Source organism: Quercus lobata, chromosome 5, assembly GCF_001633185.2.
Source record: "Quercus lobata isolate SW786 chromosome 5, ValleyOak3.0 Primary Assembly, whole genome shotgun sequence".
Taxonomy (NCBI): Eukaryota; Viridiplantae; Streptophyta; class Magnoliopsida; order Fagales; family Fagaceae; genus Quercus; species Quercus lobata.
In genome coordinates this window covers 55,325,245-55,344,563 of record NC_044908.1, presented here as the reverse complement: position 1 = coordinate 55,344,563, position 19,319 = coordinate 55,325,245, and the positions used below count along the sequence as shown (strand labels likewise).

At 33.0% G+C, this 19,319-nt stretch overlaps 1 protein-coding gene and 1 pseudogene across 5 annotated transcripts in view; both read right to left on the bottom strand.

Moving 5' to 3' along the window:
- The window catches only part of LOC115991469, a 62,356-nt gene extending 58,209 nt beyond the window's left edge, over positions 1 to 4,147 (bottom strand). Inside the window, exons 1-2 of one of the 5 annotated variants that reach the window (XM_031115174.1) lie at positions 3,800 to 4,146; positions 3,137 to 3,312 (exon numbers count right to left, since the gene is read on the bottom strand). The gene's annotated coding sequence lies outside the window, so the exon portion shown is untranslated. Of the gene's footprint in view, positions 1 to 3,136; positions 3,313 to 3,799 lie in introns of all 5 variants that reach the window. The other 4 variants (XM_031115177.1, XM_031115179.1, XM_031115180.1 and 1 more) reach the window with 4 other exon arrangements.
- Positions 4,148 to 8,711: 4,564 nt separating this feature from the next.
- LOC115990714 lies at positions 8,712 to 15,251 on the bottom strand (annotated as a pseudogene).
- Positions 15,252 to 19,319: the final 4,068 nt, after the last annotated feature.

Sequence of the window (19,319 nt, the reverse complement as noted above, 5' to 3'; positions counted from 1 at the left end):
ACACAACCAAAGAAGCCAAGAGAACCCAATAAAATCTAAGAATAGGCTGAGCTTTTTCTTATGGTTGGTGTTTCTTTCACACAAAACAAAGCAAAAAGGGGTATAAAAGTATTCATTCGCCCTTGGAACAAATATTTTTGGCTTGAGTAAATCTATTTCACAAAAGACAATACGAAAATGTTAAGAGATATTACAAATGGATGTGAAAATGAATATCATTGGTAGATTTCAACAACATAACAAATAAATGTTTGAATTACAATTTTATAATTGGTGACCCTTTTTTTTTTTTGAATCAGTGACCCTCAAGCGGTAAAGGTTATGTAAAAAATTTTGTATTAACCTTAACATCACTCAAAGACTATAATATACCATGGCCATATTTTTCTTGCCTTAGGTATGTTTGATTGAGATGATTTTGGGGAGGATGAAAAAAAAAAAAAAAAAGGAATTGGTAAATAGGAGAGAAATGGGTGGGAGGGGTGTTTGTTTGGGATGGGGAGGGGGAGGGGGAGAGACATGTTCCTCAAATAAATAAATAAAATTAGTGACTTGAATGGGTAAGAATTAGACTACCAGAAATGGATAAAGCATATGGTTGATTTGGTATATTTGTTATAAGAGATACTTTCTCATTGACCATAAAATATTAGTGCAATGATAGAAAATTCAACCAAAACTATCCAAAAATAAAAATAATAGGTCTTGTGACAGTCCTGTATTTATTGCCAAATCATTAGGTGAATGCAACAATTATTACATGTCCCTAAAGTGAGCAATCTTTCAAGCAAGGGGGATTCCAAACCAATTTATCGTTGCAATTTCATTTATAAGTGCATCACCAAGAACTTGACTAACAGACTTAATGCTTGCTTGAATGATATTATCAGTCCCAACCAAACTGCCTTTGTACTTGGCAGGAATATAGCAGAAACTGTCTCATACAATTTTAAAAACTACCATAGAGAAAAAGGCCAAGGCAGGTGTACCATCAAGGTGGACACTAGGAAAGCATATGATTCAGTGGAAATGGTGGTCTATCAGTGACTCATTGTTGTGGGTGTTCCCTCAAGATATGTTAATTGGGTGAGGGATTGTATTACCACCCCTATGTATTCTGTGGCTGTAAATCCCCGACCAGCTGGTTATTTAACTTATTTCCGGGGAGACAAAGGGATCCATTGTCCTCTTTTTTTTCTTTTTCTTTTTTTGCTAGCAATGGAGTTCCTAACTCAAATGCTAAAAAAAAGGATTCTTGGTTGCAAGCACTTCAAATTCCATCCTAGATGTGAGAATATGCAACATATTAATCTTTATCCTACTAGAATGATTTTAACAAGAGCTGATCTACTCCCTGTCCAGTTAGTGAAAAGTGTTTGGAAAATTTTATAGTGATTTCTGGCTTGTAGATTAATAATCTAAAAGTCAAGTATTTTGTGCAGGTGCATATGGGTCTAAAGAACTAGATTTTGGATGAGCTTTTACTTTAAGGAAGGCAGTTTCCCAGTTATATATCCGGGTATGCATCTTGGACATTTTAATACTTATCCTATGCAGGCAGATTGAAGTTATTCCAATCAGTCTCGTATTGTGTCTTTGGGAGGTGAGTTAGCAGATGTTGCTTTATTATAGGTAATTTAACACAAGATTTATGAAGAAAGAAGCAAAGTTTCACAGAACTAAAAAATGGAGGCGGAATGACTTGCATGCACCTGTCACATTTTTTGTTATTCTAAACAAAATAATGTTTACTGGAGTACAATCTTAAGTGCAGCCAAAGCTGTGAGAAAGAAGACAGCCATTTCATGAAACACCAGTAAAGCAAGATGCATTCCCTCCACCACATTGGAATAATCGGTTGATCCAAACCACAATACAAACCTTTATAGTAATTGGGTTTTTGATCTTCTAAGAAAAAGATCTCAATATTTATGACAACAATATGTTCGGATTAAATTTTGTAACGACTGCTCTCTGCCTAAGTTATAACAATGGTGTTAAAAGTTGAACTTGTACTGACTGTTTATAAGCAAGAAAATGAACCAAAAAAAAGAAAAAAAGTGTAGAGATAAAACTCCAAAAAGTGAAAAACTTCCAAAACTTCAAAATAAATAAATAAAATAAAATATGATTAGCTAAAGAATGAAAGAGTGTAAGAATGAAGGCACCTAAGAATAAGATGTTGAAAGCATTGCTTCTCTAAATTTCCACCCAATATTTTAAAATATTGCTAACGAAACCCACTGGAGAATAAAAATCCATCTGCATATTCACATTCAAGAAAGAAGGAAGAGAGGCTAACACAAAAAGAGGGAAATTTGATTCAAATATGACCATCAGGAAATTACAATAATGCAGCAGAATGAAATTCAAAAATTTTACTAATGCATTACTCAAAGACCATACCCTAAAGCTTGTTATCTTTGATACAAGTAAATGTATGTTTTTAGTATAATCAAATACTATAGTTTGTGCATGAAATGAATGCCAATTGGTTCCTTAACCTCATTCCATCTCTCAAAGACTATAAATAATGGTGCAAAAATAAATTAAAGGATCAAATTCAGATCAACCAACACTCAGACCAAAAATTAGAATTGTCATGTCTAATGGTAAGTCTGCATCTACTAATGTCCAGAGTAGTGACCTACAAGATGACATGGCACCGGAATCCATTACGTGAAGAAGTTCAAATTAAATACAAGTAATTGGAAAGAAAACAAAAGGGAGGAACAAAGGATCCCAACATAAATAAGTGTAGCAACTTATAGCATGTGTGCTTGACCATGACATAGACTAAATACCAAGTTATTACAAAACGAGCTCACACGAGTGATACAGGAAAAATGAGAGCATATTTGAATTTAACGGAAATGTGATCTCTATTTTAATACAAAGTGTGCAAATAGCATTCTTGTCCTAACGTTAGCTAAATGCATAAAGTTTCAAATATTATATTACATGTGTCAAAAAACTATAGAATCGCTTTCGAAAATGCTTAATAATAAGAAAAATATATATATACCTACTTCATTTAATTTGAAAATTGTAGGTAAAACTAAGCTAATCAATACTACCAAGCTCAAGAATTTCATCCTTGATATTTAACAAACCATTTAGCATAAAAGGAATGTACCTTTAAATCTAATCAAGCTCACTACCTTCAGTTTCAAAATGATTCTCCACGCCTTCTCTGTTACTCTTGACAAACTTGAGTTGAGCCTCTTATCTTGAGCTCTTTATTATTTACAACTTCAAGACAAGTCTCTGGTTTTAGTCTGTCATCATTATCTACAAAGCCCTTGGTTTCTACTGGAATACAAGAAACATTCCATTCAGTTTATTCTTGCAGGTTCTGCCCATGAAAAGATTGACTTCAACATTGTGGGTATACCACAAGACAATGACCAGTCTAGCTGTAAAATCCTACAAACAATGCAATCTTTGGAAGCGTGTAGACAAATGATGAACAATGAAGATGATTGGAACTCGTCTATTTATACGAGGGATGTTTCTAATTGTTTATTATTTCTAAGCAGAAAATCACTCAACAAAACAAATCAAGAGAAACCCATTACAATTTTCAAAAAGGGTACTTGAAAAACTACATGAACATAACAAATTAACTTGAAATTTACAACAATTTACTTAACAAAGCAACACAAGAGAACCCATCATAATTTTACTCGAAAAACCACTTGAACATAACAAAATAAACGCATAAATTACAACAAATTACTCAACAAACAAAAGAAGCCAAGAGAACCCAATAAAATCTACGAAAGGATACTTATAATACTTCATGTAATCTTCACCAGAGAACAAATCGGAAACTGGAAGCTTTTTCTGATGGGTGATGCTCATCAAATTATGAAATCAGTTGCGGATGAGGACGAGGAAGCTTGTCCCATAGCTAGTATAGACCCAGATGCTCTCTGGTATTAGAAAGCTGCCGCAGCAATTTGAGAGTGATGAAACCTCTTTCACACGGCGCGTGAACAACCGAGTTGCTCACTCTGTCTGTGACTCAGTATGATCGGAATATTGACGGTACGCAATGAACCTGGATAATAGACTCAGCTTATTCTGATGGGTGGTGTTTCTTTCACACAAATCAAAGCAAAAGCAAAATGGGGTATAAAAGTAAAAGTCTTCCTTCGCCTTTAACTTTAACTTTACTTTAATTTGAGCAACGTTATTTGATTGTTTTTTATATATATTTGGGTGAAAAAGTGTGTGAAAATATGTGTTATGTTATTTAAAATATGTAGTTTTGTATTTGAGTAGGCTGCCAAATAGGCCCCTAATTTTTCACAATTTCTTGCCATAACTTTGACATAACCAATTTAATTGGTGAAGAAAAATTAGTGGATCTATATGTAAGTTGGTTAACCACTTACAATTTGTTACGACATAGTTGTAAAAAAAAATTGAAAAATAATTTAGAGAGGTGGTTAGTTGTTATTCATAGTTGTCTACAATATTTTTATAACATTTTCACAAAAATCATAGGTGGTTAGTTGTTATTCATTCAAATTTAAATCTAACACTAAGATTATTTTTTTGCCCCAATAGTAACAACTAGTAACTACCTGTCATTTAAAATTTGTTGTAAAAATATTATAGACATTATTTTTTAGGCGTAAATGCACTTTTAGTCCCTATATTTTGGTTTTTTTCCATTTTAGTTCCTACATTTTAATTTTACCAATTTTAACCCACCAACGGAAATTGCTTAGATGGCAAACTGATACTGACATGGCCAATTAAAAAATAATAAAAAATTTTAATTAACATTTAAAAAATGCATGTCAGCTTTTAAATAAAAAAAATTATTAATCAATTTTAATGAAATTAAAAAAGAAAAATTAAAATTAAAAACAATAAAATACATCCATTCAGATCTAATTCATTTTGAAGACTCCATAGTGATAAATCACAAACTAAATGACCTCTTATGATAGAAATTAATTAATTAATTAGCCAAGTTATTAATTAATCAATTTATTATGCAAACGTGTGGTAGCACAAACAAATCACCAATAAACTAAATATGCAGCGGAAAATAAATAACACGGTGATTTGTTTACGAATGGAGAAAACCTAACGGCAAAAACCCACCGGGTGATTTTCAGGTCACCACTCCCAAAACTCCACTATTATCACAACAAGCGGTTACAAGTAAAAGAATCCAAGTACCTTACCAACTTACAGTTGAACCATTACCCCAATACCCAATTGGACTTGTTTTGTAGTGACAGTTCCCCTTTCGATGCACGGCTTCCAAGTACGTGACTAACCAATTTGATGCGCGGATCTCAATACGCGGCTTACTCCTTTGCACAAATCCCAGTATGTGACTAACTCCACAACAACCCTTTGATTGTTGTAGTTGATTTGCAGCAGCTTCACATAGAAATACCAATAAGATCTTCAATGTCAGTGCAAGAGACTTTGCTTGGTTACAGAACCCAAAGGCGTACAAGAAACGCTGCAGGAACTCTTTCTTCTGTAGGAGGAGGCTAGGGTTTCAAAAAGAAAACCTTATGAAACTCTCTAGAGTTAGGTTTTTCTTTTTCCACCTCCTTTAAATAGGAGCTTAATGGGCTCTCCTATTTCAAATAGGTTTACACAAACCTTAGGCTTTCTTAGTCCAATAAAGATTATACAAACCCACAAACCTTAGGTTTTCTTAGTCCAATAAGGATTAATCAAACCCATAAACAAATAGCCTTTTAGAATAAAAACATTGCTGGCTATAGACTGAAAACCCGTAAGCTCGGTTGATCGAGGCATCTATCAAGATTTAATGAATCTCGACAGATCAAGCTTCTGTCGAGGAGGTATCGAGACCTGCAAATTGCACTTTTCTTGAACAGTTCTTGAGTAGTTTCATGTCTTCAATTTAACCACTTGTAATGATCATTTAGAATCTACTTAGATTTACTCAAATACAAGTAAAGTTTGTTTTGTCAAAGGATATGCCAATTACATAAAAATATGTCCTCAATACATAGCAATGAATTAGATCTAAATGGATGTATTTTATTGTTTTTAATTTTGTTTTTTTCTTTTTTAATTTCGTTAAAATTGATTAATAAATTTTTTTTTATATAAAGCTGACATGGGATTTTTTTAAATGTTAATTAAATTTTTTTATTATTTTTTAATTGGTCACGTCAGCATTAGTTTGCCACCTAAGCAATTTCCGTTGGTGGGCTAACGGAAAGGATCAAAATGGAACGCGTTAATTGATTTAGGGACTAAAAGTAGTAAAATTAAAATGTATGGACTAAAATAGAAAAAAGTCAAAATGTAGGGACTAAAAGTGCATTTACACTTATTTTTTAATAATTTATAGATCTAGAACTACTAAAAAAATTGTTAAAGAGAGTATTACATATGTTATGTATTTCATCAAGTTACCAACCTACCTAACAATAAATATTAATAGATTTTAACACCATCGGGCCTCCTGGGCTAACTCCTAAGTGGTACCCGGTTATCCTAGTGACCGTCAACTCAGGGGTTTTAGCCCTGCATAAACAATTACCCAGCAATATATATATATATATATATATATATTAATAGATTTTAACAACATTAATGTTTAAGTTACATTTTTGTGTTTGATGACTTTTTTTTATTTTTACAAAGTGGTGACCCATTGGCTGTAGTTATGTAAAAAAAAATTTGGAGTAACCATGACATTTCTCAAAAACTGTAATATACCGTGGCTATCTTTCTTGACTTAATAAAATTGGAGTAAATTGTATTAACAACTAAATTTTGGTGACATGTTCCACACACCAAAAAATATATATATTGACGTGAATGGGAAAGAATTAGACTACTAGGATTGGATAATATACATGGCTGATTTGGTATATTTGTAATAAGAGATACATTGTCATTGACCATAAAATATTACATGCAATAATAGAAGATCAACTGAAACTATTTGATAAATCTTTCTCAAAAAAAAAAAAAAAAACTGAAACTATTTGAAAATAAAAATGATAGGATTTACAACAGTCCTGTATTAGTTGCCAATGAAAATCAAACCTAGTTTTATACCAATGCATTAAGTAGTAATTTTTAACATGGCTGAAATTTTATCCAATGACTCTACCCTTGATGACAAATGTTCCCTTTCAAACACAATAGAGAGTATAGAATGTCTGAATGTTAATTCATCTATATAAAGGTAAGCTAAGGAGGTGAGAGGTACTCATAAATTACTCTGAGTTGTTTTCCAGCATCAATCATTGTTGGCCTATCTTCTGCTATATCAGAAATGCAACTTGAGGCAACCTCCGCAAAAGGCAAAAATTGTTTATGATCATTTCCTTCTTCTAACATTGCCTTATCTATAACTTTAATTACCTGATTTTTTCCAAGACATGAACGCACCCAATCTACTAGATAATAGGCCTCATTATCATATTCACCATCTAAAAATAAACGTCATCCTGCCAAAAGTGTAAGTAGAAGCACACCAAAACTACACATCAGTTTTCTCATTTACATAGCGTTTACAAAAATATTCAGGTGCCACATAACCCCTTGTTCCACATATATCTGTTAGAAATACTGAATGATTGTATTGTATTTCATAAATCAAAGAATATACATCAGTGCCTTAATATAGGAGACCTATGTGTGCGGTACAAGTAAAGTGTAGTACAAGTACAAGTGTACTATACAAGTAACCTAGTTGGGCCTAAAGCCCATAACATAATATACGTTAACAGCCCCCCTCAAACTCAAGGTGGATGTGAGACCAGCTTGAGGTTGTCAACCAAATCACGAGTGTGTCCCTTAGGAAGTGACTTGGTGAAGATATCTGCAAGTTGATCTTTGGAGGAGACGGAGAAAAGCTTGAGAGCACCATGGACAAGATGATAACGGATAAAATGACAATCAATCTCGATGTGTTTAGTCCGTTCATGGAAGACATCATTGTGAGCAATATGAATGGCACTCTGGTTGTCACAATAAAGGGGAGTAGCAGAGGATGTGGACACACCTAAATCCTTAAGAAGCCATCGTAGCCAAAAAAACAACAAAGCCTTGACCGAGGCTCAAGTTTGTTATGCTCATGTGGCTGAAGAAGAACGAAACAAGCAGAACCAAAGGAGCGAAGGTGGTGATAGTCTGGAGATGACCCAAAAAGGCGCTCATATGGAGTTTGATTTTGGATAACCGGACTCGGAATGCGATTAATAGCATGAACAGCATGAAGAGCAGCTTCGCCCCAAAAAGGAGCAGGAACTTTGGCAGAGAGAAGGAGAGCACGAACAGTGTCAAGAATATGACGAAGTTTCCGTTCGGCTCTACCATTTTGCTGAGAGGTACCTGGACAAGTTAGTTGATGAACAGTGCCATAGGAATGCAAAACAGCTTGGAAAGCATATTTGAGTATATTCAAGAGCATTATCAGATCGAAAAATTTTGATGCGTTTGGAAAACTGAGTTTCAACCATTTTTGCAAAATTAGAATATACTTGCAATAATTCAGAACGATATTTCATATTAAAAATCCAGCTATAGCGAGAGTAATCATCAACAAAGACAACAAAATATCGAGACCCACCAATACTAGAGACAGAGGAAGGGCCCCAAACATCAGAATGAATAAGGTCAAAGATATCAGTGAATATTGATTCACTAGTATTGAAAGGCAAAGCTGGTTGTTTTGCCTAATATTTCTATGGATATAATTGACCTTCAGGAATACATATTCGAGAGAGAAAAATCAATTAGTTTAGCAACATTGTTTTCGCCCAATACATGGTGCGAGGCCTAATATTTCTATGGATATATAATAGGACTTGAAAATGAAGTATGGAGGTATGCAACTGCATAGCTATGCCCATTGCAATTCTTAATCTGCATTTCCATGGTAATGGCTTAGAGTGGACTCTCTCAGTTGGTGGGATACAAATAAAATTGTAGAGATTTCTGGCCCCTACAAATTCATACACTATAATTGAATTTTCAGTCTCTAAGCAACATCTTAAGAGTTTCAGAACATTTTGGTGGACACTCATTTGTGATCCCAAAACAATATCTTTAATAATTTCTTCTAAACCCCAAATTTCATGTCTATGCTTTTTAACTGAGACTAAGCAGTCTTCTAAATAACCCTTGTAAAAGTCAAAATCATTAGCCAACTGAAAGTGTTGATGTTGGTCATAATTGCTTGTTCTTTTGAGCTCTTCGGCAGAGAAGATATGGATAGGATTGCCTTTTCCATTGCAAAAGGCAATTGACCCCTCTAATAACATTTGATGACGTTGAAAATTGCCACCAATAAGTCACCCGTACTCGCGACTCAAAGCGAACCTGCACAACAAGAACGGTCGAAAGAAAACCTTTAGAGAGCACCGGTGTGGTGCCGGCCGAACGCTCTCCGAAGGTCAAGTCAGAATTCGTATCTTCACTCTAGAGTGTTAGAGAGGGTCAATTCATTGTACCTTGATTTGCGAGAGTGTCAGTCCTTTTATAGTGGTGGAGAGTTGGTCTTTCTTCTTGATTTCCAAACCTTTCCAATGTGGGACTCTGATACAAATCCTCCAAAGCGTGGTGAGCAAGGATTTCCCTTTTTAAGGCTTTTCTAGGCGATAGGGATTTCGGATCATGGGCCCTCGCTACGTCTGTCAGCGATAGGCCTTCAAAGCGCGTGAGACTATCTTTACACAGGCCCAACAGTTCCAATCCGTCAGGCCCATCAAGGTAGGCCCATCAGGCTCTTATATTTTATCATCTTCAACATTCTTCCATTCCTCATAAATGGTGTTTCTTCTTTGGCTTTCCTCTTCATTTTCAAAATGACTTCATCTTCTCCACCAATCCCTTAGATCACAAATAGGAATATTAATATACACGTATAATATGTTAGTGCATGAAATACTATAGCTTTATATTAAGATATTTAGGGCCGTTTGGATTCACAATATTCATAACTCAATTCTCAGTTTCCATAACTCATAACTCAAAAATGGTGGGACCCATAGCAAAAAGGTTGTTTGGCAAACGATAACTCTGTTTTCATAACTCTATTTCCATCACTTAATTCTCTGATTTTTGAGTTATGAGTTATGGAAACTGAAAACACATTTTGGCTGTTTTCAGTTTCCATAACTCATAACTCAATGGCAATATTGTAATTAAACACACATAGAGGACCCACAAACAGTACTCAGCTGCAACTTTTGACCTTTGACTTTTTTTTTTTCTTTCTTCTCTGGGTTGGCTATTCGGCCTGGTTTCTTCTTCTTTCTTTCTTTCTTTTTTTTTTTTTTTTCTTCTTCTTTTTTTTTTTTCCTCCTAGGTTGGCTGTTCGATCTGGGTTTCTTTTTTTTTTTTTTTTTTTTTTTAGTACCTAGACTCACCAAACTTAGTGAAAAAAAAAAAAAAAAAAAAAAACCAATCCGAACAGCCAACACAGGAGGAAAAAAAAAAAAGAAAAGAAGAAGAAGCTGCTAGTGGAAAAAAAAAAAAGCTGCACCGTGACAGGCGTGGGCCGTCCAAATAGTGTGAAAAATAGTAAGTGATGAAAACTGAGTGATGAAGGCAAACGGATATGAAAAATTGAGTGATGAGTGATGGAAATTGAGTGACCAAATTTTGTTGGCCAAACAGGCTCTTAGAGGTCACTAATCAATTTTGCCTAGAGATCATAGGTGCTCAATTTAGCTGTTTAGTCTATTGATTGTTGGGATCTAATTCCCTAATTTCTTGTATTACAATTTGTACATGTAAATGAATGAGGAATTCCATTTGGTTCAGCCATTACAAAATACCTACTAGACTAGGACCATTCTTACTCCTTATTCATAATTCATAACTCATGATTTGCATATTATTTGAGCAATTCTAGACATCACGAGATAGTTTGGCAACTAATGGCTTTAAGTGATAGTCTAGAAGTAATTGCATCACTTGTGATACTTATGTATGTGGTTTGAATCTCATCTCTCCCTTCCCCTATTATCTACCTATTAAAATAAAAAAAGTTTGGACTAATTTATAAATGTTTTCTAACAACAAAATCTTAATCCCAAAACAACAAATATTTAATAATACCTTAAAATATTTTCCATGGACACCTTATCCTTGTCCATTGAATTTCTTAATCATTAATTAAGCATTATAAAAGAGCTTAGTTTCATGATCTAAAGATTCTAAACTAAAAAAGCTAAAATATTTCAAGATCCAATAAATATTTGGGTAAGGAGTTAAGTGAATCAGCCTAGAGTTATATTTTTTTTATTTTTTTCGAAATACTAAGTAATTGGAAAGAAAACAAAACGAAGGAAGAAAGGGTCCCAACATAAATAAGTGTAGCGTCTTATAGCATGTGTACTTGGTTATGACATAGACTAAATACCAAGTTATTACAAAATGAGCTTACACGAGAAACAAAGGAAAAATGAGAGCATGTTTGAATTTCACGGAATGTGATCTCTGTTTTAATATGACATGAAGGCTGAAAGGTCAGATGTGAAAACAGGAGTACAACAAAGTGTGCAAATAGCATTTTTTTCCTAACATTAGCCAATAGCACAAAGTTTCAACTATAGTATTGCTTTTGAAAGTGCTTAATAATAACAAATATATATATATATATATATATATACCCACTTCATTTATTTTGAAAATTTTAATTAAAACTAAGTTAATCAATACTACTAAGCTTAAGAACTCCATCTTTGATATTTAACAGGCCTCACCACTTTCATTTTCAAAATAATTCTCCATCTGTAGGCCTTCCCTGTAACTCTTGACAAACTTCAGTTGAGCCTTCTCTGTAACCAAGGGCTGTCATTATTATTTACAAAGCCCTTGATTTCTACCGGCATCCAAGAACCATTAAATTCACTTTATTCTCTGCCATTGTGGGTTCTTGCAGGTTCTACCCATGCAAAGCAATGTCCTAGCTATGAAATCTTACAAACAATACAATCTTTGGAAGTGTGTATGCAAATGATGACCAATGAAGATGCCTTAAACTCATTTGTGCAGAGTGTAGAGATATAGTTTGAATAAGGAATATTACTATTCTTCCAAGGAAATTATGTGGTTTGCCTTTGGTGATCAGGATTGCAAGTAAGTACATGATTAAAAAGCCAATTGCAAGAATGCACTCAGCCAACTACAACTTCCTATGTCTCACTCGCAAAGCATTGAAAAGGACATATGTGTGCAATTCCTCCATCTTTGAGGTTTCAATCAAAATCCAACCTATCTTCATTACTCTCTTCCACAAAGCTGACCTTAAATTATCCAAGCTATTATAGCATTGAAACTTGAAGGACTCTGCCAAGTAGACATACTTGAGACAAAGATAAATCCACCCTCCTTGTAAATGCCAACATCTTCGCCAGAAATATGCAGAACCCATCACTGTTATCCATAAACAGGGTTATAAAATGAATCCTTGAGTTGATGCTCTACTATTTCAATTTTAATTAGCTTTGACATCTTCGGAGCTCACTATCCAATCAGAAAGTGGAAAACTAAAAGATTACACTAATGTATGCAATTCATCATTTGCAACAATAAAAGAAATGCTTAGTTACATATGTAACAAAATATCAAAGATTATACAGAAATTTCGCCATTATAGAATTGTTCACAACCTTTTCCCCCATTTAGATAAAAGAAATCTATTGCCTTCACATGCTTGTCATAAAAACAATATGCAATTCAAATGAATAAATAGTACATACTATTAATTCCTTTGTGAATGTCTGACATTAAGTAGAATATTTTCACAAAAGACATGACTGTAATAAATCCCACTCTTGCAGACATATAGCCGATATTCTGAAATTATAGTTGTTCAAAGGATATAAAAGATTGAAACTCTTACAATATTACTTAGGTCAACAGATGAGTGAAGGAGCAATTTCTACCTATATGGTGACATTATATCTCCAATGCTTCAGTGGGTCCACTGCCAAAAGAACATTATTAGCACATAAGAGAAGTAAAACAAAAAATAATTACCTTATTGATTAAAATATCAGAGGTAAACCAACATTTCTTGGTTTGCTTACCTGCTTTTGTGGATTCTTATCTTCTTTAAGACTGCATAGTTGCCCTCATAGACTATTTTGATGGCCACAACTTTCCCCTCTATGTAAGACGATTTCCTCACACTTGGAATGCAGCAAACTTGATATTTTTGGCATATCAGGTATTATTTAAGCAAAATAGTAGACATCTTTTAGAAGAAAAGTCTAGCTTCACATTTTACTAACAAGTACTTCTAGGAAATTCCATATATCTTCAGTGAATTTGTATTTAGGAATAACTATTAATTATGGTTGCAACAAAATACCAAGCAAATTTACCAAAAAAATGCTGCACTTTTAAACTTATGAGCATAAGCTACTTGTATATCATGCAAATGATACAATTTAACACTTGAGGTTTTTAAGACATTTTGTCAAAAAATGTGAGATACACCCCAAACACCAACCATTGCTCCAAAATGGTCACATCATTGGCAATTCACCAATATCCCAACACCAAGACATACATACACATCAACAAACAGTTCAATTGTTGTTCAAGATATCCAAACATACTAAAAGAAATAGAGAAAAAACTCACCTCAAGGTTTTTGGCAGCATCAAGATTGTAGGTAGGTTCAATGAAGAATTTAGTAAGTTGTTTCACTTGTTTGTAGAATTGAAATATAAATTTGATAAATGCGACAACATGTTAATTGTTTTGGCCATTTATGTCCTATCTGAACCATGATGCCCAAAAGCAGCATTAAAAAGAACTACTGCACACCACTAACTCCGCTCAAAAGCTATGGTAGCTTTTATGGGATGGTGGAACAAGTTATATTACATATAATACACTCTCTTTTAAGCAATGTGAGAAAATTTCATGGACTAAGTATAGTATAGAATAAAAAATTAAAACAACATTTGTTTTTTCTATAAACAACAATAGAACAATAATAGTGCACGTGGAAATTACATTGGGCACACTGATAGATCAACTCTTTGCAAGAACTATTACATCTATTACATCAAGGGTAGCCTATAATTTCCTCAATGAAGGTAAGGGTATGTGGGTGACAGTCAAATGTGTTAACACCTCCAAATAGGTGACCATCATATGTGTTACTTGAGATTTGGGTTTTTCCCAAAAATACATTTGGGATGTATAGGATAATCACAATTTGCACAATAGTAGAACCAATGCTCTGGGTCACGTTCTTCTTCACAGATATCACAATAATATTTACCGGAGTCATCTTCAGCAGTATAACAATGAGTAAAGGGATGCTCATGTTGTTTGTACTTTGTGGTTTGTGATAGCGTAGCACATTTGAAGTCCAAAGCAAATTCACAAGTAGTACAACGGAATATTGGGTAAATTTTAGAATCACAGCAACTACAATTCTGTTCAAATTCTATGCTAGAGAGAAGTGGATGCTCATGACCATGGTGGGTAAGGATGTTAGAGATCAAACTACACGAAACATCGAGTATAAACCAGCATGCCAAACAAATATAGACGAAGCCATTGCAAACATGCTTCATTGTTTTGGGTAATTTAGCACAAGATTCATATAAAAAGAAGCTACAATTTACACAACTGTATAAGGGAGGGAAAATAGCTTGTATGCACCCATTGCATTTTTCATTATTTAGAACCTCATCACCTGAAAGCTTTAAGTTATGCTCATGACCGAAGTGTTGAACCTCACTTTGATATTTTTGACTGCAAATTTATGTTCTCCCTGTATCTGTAGTTCGCAGCACAATCAATGTGGGCAATGAAATCGCACCTGGAGCAATAGTAAAACCCATAGTTTGTGTTCACTTTTTGAACACAGAGCTGACAAATTCGGGAGTTTGATTGATGAAGTTCAACTTCAAGAGAAGAATGGGTAAGGTGAAGGGGGTGCTTGTGATGTAGAACTTTGAGTTTGCACAGCAAAAAAGCACATCTTCCATGAATCCAAAAAATGCATGGGCCACACAGATTGGGGGCACCCTTGCCTTCTTTGCTACAGAAGTCGCAAGTGAAAGTAATCCACTTCAGAAAGGGGGTTAATGGGTGGTGGCAGACTTCAGATTCCATGGTGGGCGATAAGGAAGCACACCTGGCGTGAAGGTTGAAGTCGCAACGGGAACACCGATAAGTGTAGAAGCTGCTGCAGCTGCTCCATCTTTTTGTTCTATGACGTGCACAGTCACAGTGACAATCACAGACATCATCATCAAATTAGTTTGGAGAAAAAGAAAGAAAAGGGCATCTGATCAAACACAAAGGGGGTATGGGTGGGTGAATCCAAATGTAGATAGATGGATTACATATGAAAAAGAAACAAAGAGAGAGAAAGAGGCAGGCTATGATAGTGATACCTCTTTCCTTTTACTTACAGACATAGAGAGTATACACAGGATTTTGATTTTGGGCGTGACTAGTAGTGTAAAAAGTAGCACGTCAGGTGTTGTTGTTCATTCTTTGTGTGTTGGACCTGATTGTTTAAAACTTTAAATTTAGAAGGCATGGGTTGGGCAGGGTGGGTATTTTTACTTTTACAATGTAAAATGTGGTGGGAGGCGATATTAAAGTGAAAACCTTAATACTATTGACATATTAAAGGAATTCTTTTAATTCATTTCTTAAAATTTGAAATTAAATCAAATGAGATTTTTTATTTAATTAAATGCAATGCACCTTAAAAGTTTAAAACAAATATTATGCACTACAAAAATTCAAACCATATTTATGACCAATCACCTGTTCTTGTGATTAGAAAAATATATATTTCTTTATTTTATTTTTTGCGTTTTATGTCAATTTTTATCGTTCATATCTAACCCAATTTTAAGTTTGCCTTTTATTCAATATATTATATATCACTAGGTTGAAGAACGTAGCAACAAGAGTTTGATGCATTAACAAGACAACAAAAAGTACCCCACCATCTGTAACCCCCTAAAAAACTTAATATAAAGCTTGATTTGTCAAATTATAATGTAAAGAATTAATGGTTTAGTTCAATTTTTTTTTTTTTTTTTTGAGAGGCTCAATTCAAAAGTTGAAAAATCAAAAACTAAATTAACATTCACGTTGAAGTCTAGGGGAGACAAATAACCCACATATATTTAACCATTTTTTCAGGATAATTAATTAATTCTTTTTTGTTAGTTTATTTCAATAATTAGATCTTCTCAAAAAATATTTTCAATAATTGAGGAAAAATTATTTGAATCTTTATTAAAAATATCATAAGTTATCAATTGACCTACAATATTTTTGCTTTTTATATTTAAGGTCCGTTTGATTAGACGTTTTAGGAGATTAAAAGAGTATTCTTAAAACCTAAAATTCTGTTTTGCATCCATAACTCCACATAACTTTTTTACAAAATCTTATTTTATATTCAAAACACGATTTTCCAGCTTTATACAAATGCATCCTTTTTTTTGATAATCTATACAAATGCATCCTTATTTAAGTTTAGAAGTGTCTATTTTTGGTAATTGAATTAATTTAAATGTTACCCTTCTATCAATTTTTTTTTATACATTTACCCAAGGCGGCCTTAGGCCTAGGCCACTTAGGCCACCGCCTAGGGCCCCCTACTAGAGGAAGGCCCCAAATTTTGGGGTAAAAATTGATATATTTAATAATAAAATAAAATAAAATTGGAAATATAGAAAAGAATTAGTTTTATAATTTTCCTCTACTTTTAAGAAGTCCCAAAGTATTGAGTAATGCTAAAGATAATACAAATTTAAATACATGGGTCTTACAAATAGAGTAATGCTATAGTTTTACAAACTATTTAACAACATTTTTACAAATTGTTGTTATGGCCAAATTCTTACTAGTTCTCATCTGGGCCCACCGATAACATCACATTTTTATTTATCTATAATCATTCACCACATCATCAGTTTGTAAAAGTTTTTGTAAAAGAATTTGTATCTCTAGCATTTTCCCTTACAAATATATGTGTCACTAATTGCAATAAATAATTCAGATAAGAAAATGATAGAAATATTATTAATTTTACTTGAAAATTTTACAAATTGATGTGACAATTAATATGATATGTAGATGTCAATAACCTATTAAATGCATTTTGAATTATTTTTTTGTGATTAATGATACATCTTTGTAAGCCTTATGTTGTAAAATTTATAATATCCTTAACATCATTCATTCAAATACTTGTTTATTATCTTCTTGAAGTGTCCCTAATCGAATTCATTTCTACATCATTTGAAAGTTTTTTTTAATAAATTTGTTATAACTTTAGCATTTTTCCCAAAAAAAAAAAACATATTACAAAATAAAAGGAATAAATTTTTGTTATAAAAAAATTTATGATATTAAATACTAGTTATTATTTAAGTGATAACAAAAATACCACATTTAAATATATCACTTTAAGCTTCCAAATTTATTGGGCTGCCCCTGCATTTACCCTATAAATGATGAGTAAGATTGGCGTGAAAGCAACTATAATTTTGATTTTGTGTACGTAGACAAATTCTTAACTTTAATTATAACTTCAAAAGTATCCATTGAAGTGCAAAAGTTCTATCATCATTTTTTTTTTTTCTTTTTGGATATGAAGACTGAAATGGAAATTACATCTTGAGCTAGAGCATGTTCTAGAAAGAAAAATGATGCCATATATCATCATTATTTTTTTTATAAAAAAAAAAAAAAAATTAAACATTAAGACTGAGCATCCTCCTGTTAAATTAATCTATATATTCTTGAAAATCATGGTCAGTTGACGTATGAACTACTTTTTCGTACCACCACCTAAAATAATAATAAAATCATCAGCACCATGATCATTTTTTTTTTTTTTGAGGTAATCAGCACCATGATCATTGATCACACACATAAATAATGAAACCATTAAATAAATAAAATCAAAAAAGAGAAATCAAAATCTCAAAGACAAAGACAGAGACAAAACCCCTCCCCATCTTAATTTATCCCAAAGCAACATCCCAAGAATCCGAAGAATGGAACCTCCATTAATTTATTAATTTAATAAGCTTTATCCCCTTAATTTATAACACTTTTAACTATACTAGAAATTTAAGATAGTGAAATAGTGATTTTTGATTCACAAAAATTCACTAAACCAAAAAAAGTTTATAGATGTAACAAAATATCATAATATTTTTACAATAATTATATTTTTAGTTATGATGGTTTTTGGTCTTATAGTTTATTATTTTATGTTGACCTATAAGAAACTTATACCTTAGTAGTAGTTGTGAAAAATATTGTGACAACAACAAAATGTCATAACATTTTCATAATATCTTTATTTTCAGTTGTGGTGAGTCCCAATATAATTTTTTTAAATTTTATTTTGACCTATAAAGAGTTTACGCCTTAACACTTATGAAAATATTGTTACAACAACAAAATGTCATATTTTCACAATACCTTCCTTTTAAGTTGTGGTAGGTCCTAATATAATATTTTATTATTTTATTTTGATTTATAAGAAACTGATAACTTAACAGTTGTGAAAATATTGTGACAATAACAAAACCGCCATCCACTCTCTTTCTTCATCCTTGAGAAAGAAATAATAAAAATTGAAATTCACAACAACAATGCCGATGTATATTTGCACAAGTACTATAGCTAAAATGTATTTTGCGAAATAAATGCATAAGTTGATGTGACTAGTAGTAACAAGCAGCACATCAGGTGTTGGTGTTCATTCTTTGTATCTTGGACCTGATTGTTTAAAACTTAAAATTTATGACCTGTTTGGAAGTTTAAAAAATGAGGGAGAGTAGAATAGAGGGAGAGAGAGTAATTCAATTACCTTGTTTGGAAGTTTTTTAATGAAGGAGGGGGAGGAGTTTGGAGGGTTTTCAACCACCTCTAACCCCTCATTTTTAATTCTCCCAAATTGGAGAGATTTGGAGGGAGGGCAGAGTAGATAAATTATTAACTAGATAAATTTTCCAATTTACCCTTTCTAAATTAATAATAGACCAATGTTGCAAGTCCATTTTCAAATAAGGGTAAATTTGTCTATTTTAATCATTTCATCTCCTCTCCATCCTAATTTTTAAAACATCCAAATAAGGGGAAGGGCTAATTACTCCATTCTCCCTTACTAATTTTAAAAACATCCAAATAAGATGAAGGAGAACCATTTCCCTTTACTTTACTCTCCTCTCCTCTACTCCCCTCTACTCTCCTCCCTCTCTAAACTTCTAAGCAGGCCATTAGAAAGCATGGGTTGGGCCGGGTGGGTATTTTCACTTTTACAATGTAAA